Raw genomic sequence first — 13094 nt, 5'->3', positions numbered from 1 at the left:
TTTCACTTCTTTTTCTTGAATACAGAAAGAGAAATTCATTTTTATTTTCAATTTTTATTAAAAATATTTTATTTTTTTCACTATATTTACTTTTATGTAAATTTTTTTTCAAATTCTATTTTACTTCCATCATTTTACTTTAGTCTACTACAGTGTATTCACTTTTTCAAATTTTCAAACTATTTCCTTTTTTCTTTTTTCTTTTTCATTTCTTTCCTTTTTCTTGAATGCAGAAAGAGAAAAAAAATTAAATTTATTTTTAATTTTTATTAAAAATATTTTTCTTGGGGCACCTGGGTGGCTCAGTGGGTTGGGCGTCCGGCTTCGGCTCAGGTCATGATCTCGCGGTCCGTGGGTTCGAGCCCCGCATCGGGCTCTGTGCTGACAGCTCAGAGCCTAGAGCCTGTTTCAGATTCTGTGTCTCCCTCTCTCTCTGACCCTCCCCCGTTCATGCTCTGTCTCTCTCTGTCTCTAAATAAACATTTAAAAAAAAAATATTTTTCTTGGGGCGCCTGGGTGGCTCCATCGGTTGAGCGTCCGACTCCGGCTCAGGTCATGATCTTGTGGTTCACGAGTTCGAGCCCCGCGTCGGGCTCTGTGCTGACAGCTCGGAGCCTGGAACCTGCTTCGGATTCTGTGTCTCCCTCTGTATCTGCCCCTCCTCCACTCACACTCTGTCTCTCAAAAATAAATAAACATAAATAATTTTTAATATATTTTTCTTTAATTTTTTTCTACTATATTCTTTACTTTTGTGTAAATTTTTTTCAAATTCTATTTTAGTTCCATCATTTCATTTTAGTCTACTTCAGTGTATTCATTTTTTCAAATTTTCAAATGATTTCCTTTTTTTTGCCCTTTTTTCTCTAATGTATCAAGCCACTTTCAACACCCAGACAAAAACACACCTAGAATCTAGCATTATTTAATAATTTGTGTGTGTTTTTAAGTTTTTAATTTTAATATTTTATTAATCTTAATTTTTTTAATTTTAATTTTTTCTACCTCATTAATTCCTTTTCTCCCTTCAAAATGATGAAACTAATGATCTCACCCCAAAGAAAGAGCAGGAAGAAATGACAACCAGGGATTTAACTAACACAGACACAAGCAAGATGTCTGAACCAGAATTTAGAATCACGATAAGAAACTAGCTGGAGTTGAAAATAGATTAGAATCCCTTTCTGCAAAGATAAAAGTAGTAAAAACTAGTCAGGATGAAATAAAAAATGTTATAACTGAGCTGCAATCTCGAATGGATGCCATGGCCGCAAGGATGGATGAGGCAGAACAGAGAATCAGTGATATAGAGGACAAACTTATGGAGAATAATGAAGCAGAAAAAAAGAGGGAGATTAAGGCAAAAGAGCACAATTTAAGAATTAGAGAGAAATCAGTGACTCATTAAAAAGGAACAACATCAAAATCACAGGGGTCCCAGAAATGGAAGAGAGAAATAGGGGTAGAAAGGTTATGTGAGCAAATCATAGCAGAAAACTTTCCTAACCTGGGGAAAGACAAAGACATCAAAATCTAGGAAGCACAGAGGACTCCCATTAGATTCAACAAAAACCGACGGTCAACAAGGCATATCAAAGTCAAATTCAAAAAGTACTCAGGTAAGGAGAGAATCATGAAAACAGCAAGGGAAAAAAAGTCCTTAACCTACAAGAAAAGACAGATCAGATTTGCAGCAGACCTATCCACAGAAGACTTGGTAGGCCAGAAAGGAGTGGAAGGATATATTCAATGTGCTGAATCAAAAAATACGCAGCCAAGACTTCTTTACCCAGCAAGGCTGTCATTCAAAATAGGAGAGATAAAAAGTTACCAGACAAACAAAAATTAAAGGAGTTTGTGACCACTAAACCAGCCCTGCAAGAAACTTTAAGGGGGGCTCTCTGAGGGGAGAAAAAATTAAAATATAAAAAATAAAGACCAAAGCAACAAAGATTAGAAAGGACCAGAGAAAACCACCAGAAACTCCAACTCTATAAGCAACATAATGGCAATAAATTCCTATCTTTCAGTACTCACTCTAAACTTAAATGGATTCAATGCTTCAATCAAAAGACAGGTAACACAATGGATAAGAAAACAACATCCATCTATTTGCTGTCTACAAGAGACCCACTTTAGACCTAAAGACACCTTCAGATTGAAAGTAAGGGGATAGAGAACCATCTATCATGCTAATGGTCAACAAAAGAAAGCTGGAGTAGCCATACTTATATCAGACAATCCAGACTTTAAAATAAAGACTGTATCAAGAGATGCAGAAGGGCATTATATCATAATCAAGGGGGTTATCCACCAAGAAGACCTAACAATTGTAAACATTTATGTGCCAAATGTAAAAGCACCCAAATATATAAATCAATTCATTACAAACATAAAGAAACTCATCAATAGTAATACCATAATAGGAGACTTCAACACCCCACCCCAATAGACAGATCATCTAATCAAAAAATCAACAAGGAAACAATGGCTTTGAATGACACACTGGACCTGATGGACTTAACAGATATATTCAGAATATTTCAACCTAAAGCAGCAGAATATACATTCTTCTCCAGTGCACATGGAACCTTCTCCAGAATAGACCACATACTGGGATACAAATCAGCCCTCAGCAAGTACAAAAAGATCGAGATCATACTGTGCATATTTTCAGACCACATGCTATGAAACTCAAAATCAACCACAAGAAAAAATGTGGAAAGGTAACAAATCCTTGGAGACTGAAGAATATCCTACTAAAGAATGAATGGGCTAACCAAGAAGTTAAAGAGCAAATTAAAAAGTACATGGAAGCCAATGAAAACGATAACACCACAATCCAAAACCTCTGGGACGCAACAAAGGCGGAAAAGAGGAAAGTATATAGCAATCCAGGCCTTCCTAAAGAAGGAAGAAAGATCTCAGATACACAACCTAACCTATGCCTTAAAAAGCTGGAAAAAGAACAGAAAATATAACCCAAAACCAACAGAAGACAGGAAATAATAAAGATTAGAGCAGAAATTAAAGCTATTGAAACCAAAAAAAAAAACAAAAAACAACAACAACAACAAAAAACAGATCAATGAAACCAGAACCTGGTTCTTTTAAAGAATTAACAAAATTGATAAACCACTAGCCAGTTGGATCAAAAAGAAAAAGGACCCAAATAAAATCAAGAGTGAAAGAGATCACAACCAACACAGCTGAAATAAAAACAGTAAGAGAATATTATGAGCAATTATATGCCAATAAAATGGGCAATCTGGAAGAAAGGGACAAATTCCTAGAAACATATACACTACCAAAACTGAAACAGGAAGAAATAGAAAATTTGAACAGACCCATAACCAGTAAGGAAATCGAATTAGTGATCAAAAACCTGCCAAAAAACAAGAGTCCAGGGCCAGATGGCTTTCCAGGGGAATTCTACCAAACATTTAAGGAAGAGTTAACACCTATTCTCTTGAAGCTCTTCCAAAAAATAGAAATGTAAGGAAAACTTCCAAACTCTTTCTATGAAGCCAGCATTACCTTGATTCCAAAACCAGACAGAGACCCCACTAAAAAGGAGAACTATAGACCAATTTCCCTGATGAACATGGAGGCAAAAATCCTCAACAAGATATTAGCCAACTGGATCCAACAATACTTAAAAAAAATTATTCACCATGACCAAGTGGTAGATTTATACCTGGGATGCAGGGCTGGTTCAATATCTGTAAAACAATTCATGTGATTGATCACATCAATAAAAGAAAGGACAAGAACCATATGATCCTCTCAATAGATGCAGAGAAAGCATTTGAAAAAATACAGCATCATTTCTTGATAAAAACCCTCAAGAAAGTAGGGATAGAAGGAGCATACCTCGAGATCATAAAAGTCATATATGAACGACCCAACGCTAATATCATCCTCAATAGGGAAAAACTGACAGCTTTCCCCCCAAGGTCAGGAACAAGACAGGGATGTCCACTCTCATCACTGTTATTCAACATAGTATTATTGGAAGTCTTAGCCTCTGCAATCAAACACAAAGAAATAAAAGGCATCCAAATCGTCCAAGAGGAGGTCAAACTTTCACTCTTCGCAGATGGCATGATACACTATATGGAAAACCCTAAAGATTCCACCAAAAAACTGCTAGAACTAGTTCATGAATTCAGCAAAGTTGCAGGATATAAAATCAACGCACAGAAATCGGTTGCATTCCTATACACCAACAATGAGTCAAGAGAAAGAGAAATCAAGGAATCGATCCCATTTGCAATTGCACCAAAATCCATAAAATACCTAGAAATAAATCTAACCAAAGACGTGAAAAATCTATACACTGAAAACTATAGAAAGCTTATGAAAGAAATTGAATAAGACACAAAAAAAATGGAAAAAGATTCCATGTTCCTGGATAGGAAGAACAAATATTCTTAAAATGTCAATACTACCCAAAGCAATCTACATATTCAATGCAATCCCCATCAAAATATGTTAGCATTCTTCACAGAGCTAGAACAAAGAATCCTAAAATTTGTATAGAACCAGAAAAGACCCCGAATAGCCAAAGCAATCTTGAAAAAGAAAACCAAAGCAGGAGGCATCACAATCCCAGACTTCAAGCTATACTACAAAGCTGTAATCATCAAGACAGTATGGTACTGGCACAAAAACAGACACTCAGATCAATGTAACAGAATAGAGAACCCAGAAATGGACCCAGAAACTCGTCTTTGACAAAGCAGGAAAGAATATCCAATGGAATAAAGACAGTCTCTTTAGCAAGTGGTGCTGGGAGAACTGGACAGTGACATGCAGAAGAATGAACCTGGACCACTTTCTTACACCATACACAAAAATAAACTCAAAATGCATGAAAGACCTCAATGTAAGACAGAAAGCCACCAAAATCCTCAAGGAAAAAGCAGGCAAAAACCTCTTTGATCTTGGCCACAGCAAAGTCTTACTCAACACGTCTCCAGAGGCAAGGGAAGCAAAAGCAAAAATGAACTATTGGGACCTCATCAAAGTAAAAAGCTTCTGCAGAGCAAAGCAAACAATCGGCAAAACTAAAAGGCAACGGACAAAATGGGAGAAGATATTTGCACTATCAGATAAAGGGTTAGTATCCAAAATCTATCAAGAACTTTTCAAACTCAACACCCAAAAAACAAATAATCCAGTGAAGAAATGGGCAAAAGACATGAATAGACACTTTTCAAAAGAAGACATCCAGATGGCCAACCGACACATGAAAAAATGCTCAACATCACTCATCATCAGGGAAATACAAATTAAAACCACAAGGAGATACCACCTTACACCTGTCAGAATGGCTAACATTAACAACTCGGTCAACAACAGATGTTGCCAAGGATGCAGAGAAAGAGGATCTCTTTTGCATTGTTGGTGGGAATGAAAGTTGGTTGTAACCACTCTGGAAAACAGTATGGAGGTTCCTCAAAAAATTAAAAATAGAACTACCCTATGACCCAGTAATTGCACTACTAGGTATTTATCCAAGGGATACAGGTATGCGGTTTAGAAGGGGCACATGCACTTCAATGTTTATAGCAGCATTATCAACAATAGCCAAAGTATGGAAAGAGCCCAAATGTCCATCAATGGATGAATGGATAAAGAAGATGTGTTATATATGTGTATACTATGGAGTATTACTCGGCAATCAAAAAGAATGAAATCTTGCCATTCACAACTACGTGGCTGGAACTAGAGGGTATTATGCTAAGTGAAATTAGTCAGAGAAAGACAAATATATAGCATATGAGGACTTTAAGACACATATGAGGACTTACTCATATGAGGACTTTAGACATATGAGGACCTTACTCATATGAGGACTTTAAGACACAAAACAGATGAACCAAAGGGAAGGAAAAATAATAAAAACCAGAGAGGGGCACAAAAACATAAGAGACTCTCAAATATGGAGAACAAACAGAGGGTTACTGGAGGGGTGGGGGGGGGTGGGCTAAATGGGTAAGGGGCATTAAGGAATCTACTCCTGAAATCATTGTTGCACTATATGCTAATTTGGATATAAATTTTTTAAAAATTAACTTAAAATCAGGGGGAAAAAAGTTATATTTATTCTAACTGCTTATTTAGATATTCAAGATTTTCTTCCATGAAAAAATATATATATGTATACATATTTAATATCAAAAAAGTAACCTCCCAAAAACACATTTTCCAATCTTGACACATATTCAGCAAATATAAAACTCTCCGGCCAGAACAATTAATTAAAAGCAATGTATATTTGTCAATTTATATTTTGTTGACATTCTAAATCTTTTTTTCTATTTTTTTTTAATGTTTATTCACTTTTTGAGAGAGAGAGAGAGAGAGAGAACGAACACAAGTGGTCGAAGGGCAGGGAAAAGGGAGACAGAATCTGTAGCAGGCTCCAGGCTCTGAGTGTCAGCACAGACCAATCCTAGACTATTATTTCATTATCAGCTTAACCCACTGAGCCACCCAGGTGCCCCTAAATCTTTCTTTTTAATGCTTATTCATTTTTGAGCAGGGGGAAGGGACAGAGAGAGAGAGAGAGATAAAGTGCATGGGGAGGGCCAGGGGTGGGGGGGAGTGGGGAACAGAGGATCGGAAACAGGCTCCACACTGACAGCAGTGAGCCCAAATGCAGGGCTCAAACTCAGGAACCATGAGATCATGACCTGAGCCGAAGTCAGACTCCCAACTGACTGAGCCACCCAGGCACCTCTCCAATTGTTGACATTCTGACAGAACTTACATCCTGCCAATTTTTTCTTCTCTTACAAAATTTTCTTTAAACTGCTTGAAAAGCTCTTCTCGGTCTTGCTAACTAACCTCTTCCTCTCTTCTCTGTATCTGTGTCTTCTAGTCATTCTCTGTGCTTTTCTAAGTAAATCCTACTATCCTATCTACTTTTACCTCTTTTCCTTCTCACAAAATACCTCCAATACATCTAAGTGAGAACTAAAACCATCTACACATACACAGCATAATGACTGTATCAATAGGACTTTAACATTCCAATGCATTTATCAATGTAACTTTATTATTCCAGGAAACTTGCCCCCAAAATAAAACATACAAACAATATTATTCTTAGGTTTCCTGTGTGGATCAGTCTGTTGAGCATCCCACTCCTGATTTCGGCTCAGGTCATGATTCCAGGGTCGTGGGATCAAGGCCCATGTAGGGCTCTGAGCTTGGAGCCTGCTTAAGATTCTCTCTCTCTCTCTCTCTCTCTCTCTCACTCTCACTCTCACTCTCTCTCTGTCCATCTCCCCCTCTTGTGCGTGTTCTCTAACAAACAAACAATGTTATTCTTCATTCTAGTGACCTTCTGAAAGACCAGTAAAGTCTTCAATAGAAAGTATGAAATTATAGTATATACCCTAAGACTCTTGGACTCTCTCTTCAAAAGCCTCACCATGTTAATGTCCACCAATCCTAGACTATTATCTCATGATCTGTATCCACTCCTAACCAAGTCCCTGCAATGAAAAACCCACCTTGATCTAGGGAGGTCTTAGAAATCTCAATAAATATCCTAACTTTGCCCTCCTTCTTCTGAGACTCTATTAAGACTACATCAAGGCTATGTTTTCCCTTCCCACAATAAGAACAAACTCAGCTCTGTGCAATAAAAGGTAGTTTTGGTGACATTTTAGGGAGCCAGTATTTGACATTAAGTCCCAAGATTAAAGATAAAGAAGCAAGCCATAATTTTCCCTTGTGATTGAGTGTTTATATGTGGGCTTTGGGTGGAAGGGGCAGAAACAAAATGTGTTGCAAAGTGGTAGAAAAGATAAATATACAGATGTATGCTACTTTAAAATTTACAACAGACTTCCACAACCAATATTTCATTTGACCATTATAACAATGCTGTGTGGTAAACAGGGCATATATTAGGGTCCTTATTTTAAAGACAGAGACAATAGGCTTATAGAGGTTAAGTGAGCTTAAAATTTGGGACTCATAACATGAAAGAGAGGAAAACTCTAAAGCAAGGGTCAGCAGACTGTATCCTATAAACCAAATTTGGATCCCAGCCTGTTTTTGTAAGTAAAATTATATTGGAACACAGCCAGGTCCATTTCTTTGCCTAACTACAGTTGCTACTTTAGTGCTACAACAGCATTGGTGAGTAGTTCTGACAGAGACCATATGACCTGCAAAGCCTAACATTAGTAAAGCCTAGTTTACTAACACCCATTATGCAGCAAGACACCTCAATATTAACTCATCAGCCAAAGGAATATATGATAATATAAAGTGGTAAATGGCCAGGTTCTAAGGTTTGTAAGTAATAGTAAAGAGTCCTCCTGGGTAGCTCTCAGCCCACACACAGATTGCCTTGATATTATGAATTGAAACTGTATAGGTAAAGAAAGGATCATTCACCCAGCACGGAAGGCATCTATGCAGCAGCAAATCGAAACATAAATAGCTATAGTAATAAAAATATTGTTGATGAAATTTGGACTTTAAAGATGTGGAACATTAGAAAATATTAAGAGAATTCTCTATAATCACTGAATAAACAATAACTGAGGAAGGAAACCAGTCTGACATGAGCAGGCATGAATTCTCAGGAAAAACATCCACAGCTTAGTGGATAACAGAGTCCGTGTTCCTAGAACTCACAGAATGAGTTTTGTCTGCTTTCTTACTTTCCCTCAGCAGCCTGAACTTCAACCTCTGCACAGAACTCCTGCTTCCAAGCTTGCTCCCCTCTAGTCTACTCTGCAGACAAACAGGTCCTTTTACAACAGCACTTAGATCACATTACAACTTTGCTTAAAACTCTCCAACTCTTCACCTTTTACCAGAGGAAGATTTTCCTTGAAGCTAATAAAGCTAATTCAGGGCCTTCACTTGCACACAGTCCTTCCGAAGACCTGGCAGTATATTCACACGTTTTTGTTTTTGTTGAATTGGCAACCATGAGACAGTTTAACCACAACTGTCTATTTTCAATTTCCCTTCGGCCACAGTTCTCTTGGACTCAAGTGTTGCTAGAACAGATATGTAGGGACCTAGTTAAGGAGAGGTTGGGTTAGAGAAGCATTTAGTTTGAGTCAGTGGGATATATTATCATGGTTCATAATTTATTTCAGTGTTAAGTTTTTGCTGGTATAGAAATGGCTTCCAAGAATACTTCTACTCTCTGTGCCAGCAAATACTGTGACACAGTATTCAAAGTTCAGGGCTAGAGGTTGTCAGACAGAAACTCATCATCACACCAGAAAGGAGAGAAGGAGTTTGAAATGTATGGAGCCAGAAGCCAGTCTGTGTACAGTTCTTATAAATTTTCTTGTTCGTATAAGAAAGAAATTAGAAAAGCTTTCCCAAATCTTGAGAAACTTAACAGAAGTCCGTGGAGGAAGGGAAGGGGAAAAAAATAGTTGCAAACAGAGAGGGAAGGAGGTAAACCACAAGAGACTCTTAAATACAGAGAACAAACTGAGAGTGGATGGGAGGTGGGTAGGGGGGGAGAGGGGAAAATGGGTAATGGCCATTAAGGAGGGCACTTGTGGGGATGAGCACTGGGTGTTGTATATAAGCCAATTAGACAATAAATTATATTTAAAAAAATAAAATGAGATTAAGAAAAAGAACAAAAAAGCCAAAAAATAAGTAAAATAAAATAAAATGCAAATTCCAAGAAAAAAAAGTTGTCCCGAATTTGACAACAATCCTAAAAATGTACATGGCATTACCAATAATGAGTTGTGAAACCAAAGGGAATTTTTCTACACTGCGAATAAAAAATAAATTTTTGACCAAACTAAAGACTGTATTTTCTTTCTATTCTCCCTATAGAACATGGTATTACAAAATAATGTTAAGAGGCAAACAAAGAGAGGTTAGCCAGAAATGATGAGGTAATTATTAACTCGGTGATGAGGAACTCAAAGGGGTGGCTAGAACCTGGGGCTTATATAGCATCTTAAAAAGAATAATAAATTTGTAGAGAAGTGACAAGACAAAGGAAAAACGGATTGCGGCAGTTAGGGACAGCAAGCTGTAGGAAGGTAAACTTAATAGGGGGAAATAAAGGTTGTAGTGAGGTTTGTTATGTAGATCTCTATCTCTGGGCTGATAGGAGTCTCTGGTAACTAAGAGTTTTACCCTTCCTGGTGTGACTTACCCTTCCTGGTAGTGAGAGCTGGAAAGGCAAAGAGATTTTTTGCCTCTCCTGTTCCTGTCTTCAGCTCACAATAATCCTTACACCAAAGTAGCATATTAGGGGCAGCACACTGTGCTTCCCTACACTGGTTTTTGTCACTGCTTTAAAACTGATGTCTTGTGACTTTTATTTTCATTCCAAATCAGTATGTAGGTGTTTATCTAATTTTGTATTCCTTTGTGTATAGAAGGTCCATTCCTTTGTGTATAGAAGGTCCATCGGGTTATAAAATTTCAAACTTCGCAACTCTTGGATTCACCCTTAAATCCCAGAGTTAAATACAATGCCCTTTTAATGGGGCTGGCCTGTCTTGCAGGACAGGTCCTGATGCTCTTTGACCCATCTCCAACACTTCCACCCTCTTGCTCCACTCATGCCACTATAACCACTTGCTGTTTCTGGATCATCCTCAACACATTTCTGCCACAGGACTTTCGCACTGGCTGTTTCTTCTGTCTAAAATGCTCTTACCCAAATAACACCATGACTTTTCTCTTACTTTCTTCAAGACTGCCAAAATAATGCCTTCACCAAGCAGACTTCCCTGATGACTTATATAAAATAGAAATGTCCTGTAGCTCACATCACTTTTTATCATCTCTCCTTGCCTTTTTTTTCTTAACAATTAGTACTACTTAATGCTTTAAATAGGTATTTGTTGATTACTTATCTCCCAAGTAGAATGTAAGCTTGTTCACTGTGGTATCCCCTGGCCTGGAGCAATTTCTGACTCATACTCGGTTCTTTAAAATTATTTGTTGGGGCACCTGGGTGCCTCAGTCAGTTCAGCCTCTCATTCTTGGTTTCAGCTCAGGTCATGATCCCTCAGTTTTGTGAGTTTGAGCCCCACGTCAGGCTCTGTGCCAGCTTGGGATTCTCTCTCTCCCTCCCTCTGCCCCTCCCCATTCTTGCTGTCTCTGTCTCCCTCAAAATAAATAAATAAACTTTGAAGATAATGTTATTTGTTGAGTGAATCGATAAAAGAATCAAAGAATGAATGAGCGAATTGCAGTAATTAACACCTGAATTTAAAGGGATTAGTAGGAAATCCAAGACCAGATCATGGCCATACCTTATTTTATTTGCAATGTGCTACCTATATTTTATAGTTCAATAAAAGATACCTGATTCATTGAAGAACAAAACTTTAGCGCTTTTCAAGGAGACCTTACAGCTGCATAAAAAGAGGCCAAAGCAAAGAACCCCTTCAAGCATAACTGAGGGCAAATAAGTAAAGTAGGTAGACATGGAAAGGACTCTTTCTAGGAGGGCATACCAGGTGTGCTGTATTTTTACCAAATAGCACCTGGATTGAGGTCCATTCCTACCTGTTGATAACATTTGTTTCACAATTTTAAGTTTATTTATTTATTTTGAGAGGGTGTGCACGTGCATGCACAAGCAGGGAAGGGGCAGAGAGAAAGGCAAAGAGACTGGAGCCCGATGCAGAGCTTGAACCCAGGAACGAGATCATGACGTGAGCCAAAATCAAGAGTCCCACACTTAACCAACTGAGCCACCCAGGTGACCCCCAATATCTTAATCTTGTAGTACAAACTGCCTTGACAAAATGGCTTTAAACCTATGATGTTCTATCCTCTTCATTTGGTTTGGTCCAGATCTATCTTCTCATAGCCTGGAAATTTTCTCTGAAGAACAGGTTATCTGCCTCCAACACATCTAATATACAATGGTGGGAAAAGACTAATAGTTAATACTAGCATATACTCTATCCTGTTGGAAAGAAATAATGGAAAGCACCTGTCCTCTCAATGGAGAAAATTTCCCTGGTTAGTCAATCTGACAGTTCCTAATTCTGTTTATGAAAATTTCTCTATTTTTGCTACCATCACCTCTGGTTCTTCCCTCCAGTGATATTCTTCAATCATTATTTTCAATGCCTATACCTGAGATGAGCATTCAGAAGAAAGTTCTCTAACTTTGGCAGCCCTGCATGTTAGTACAAGTTCAGACACACAGGGATTGCGAGTTTCAACAATTATATGCAATTGAAGGTGAGTCTTGCATTAACTTTAACAATAAAGTTCCTTTCAAAAACTTGATCGAGTCAGTTTATTTGCTTCTGCCTTGCATTAGAAACCACAGCTAAAGATTTTGTCTAGACATAGTCTTTGAGGCTAAGAATTTTTGTCTCCCTGCTGCTAGATCCTGTGCTCTTCCAAATCCTCCGGCATTTCACACACACAATCAGGTCTTTGTGGTAAAAAGCTCCACTTTTATCAGTCTTAAGAGTGGCACTTTCTCACCTCTGGTTTTAACTTGGGGTCCCAAACACAGCTTCTCCAACCCTGCAATAGTATAAATTACAGAACTCTGTTCATTTAGATTGGTGGTCACAGGGAGCACCTTTCTTAGCAAAACTCCTTTCTGTTGAGAGATTAGCTATCTAACTTAAGTTTGCCTCTCCAAATAGGGCTTCTTTGTTAACAGCCACTAAAAAAAGCCAACACACATAAACATCCTGAATTTTTCCTTCCATTTCCCATGCCACTACAACCTCTGTCAACATGTGGTCTGCATTCTAAGATATATCAGGCAACTGGTTACTTACATGTTTTGTCACGTCAAAAGTTTCCAGCTTAAGATAGTTGGCTCCTCCATGACGGCTCCAACCTACCTCTTAAAGTGTGCTACTTGCCCCTTTCCACTTTCATGACCCAAATCCTGTATTCATTAGATATGACCTCAACTGAAAATCATAAAAACTCAATTAACTATAGTCGAAACAAAAACAAAAAAAATTTTTTTTTCTCACATAAGAAATCTAGATGTGAGTAGGGCCACTGCTTCAAAGGATTCAAGACCCTGAATCAGCGTCTCCATGATTCTTTTGGCCTGGCTGCAACACATCACACCACATTCA

The sequence above is a fragment of the Panthera pardus genome, unplaced genomic scaffold (genome assembly GCF_024362965.1).
Source record: "Panthera pardus isolate Hobbes unplaced genomic scaffold, ASM2436296v1 HiC_scaffold_24, whole genome shotgun sequence".
NCBI lineage: Eukaryota > Metazoa > Chordata > Mammalia > Carnivora > Felidae > Panthera > Panthera pardus.
This window is presented reverse-complemented; position numbering follows the sequence as displayed.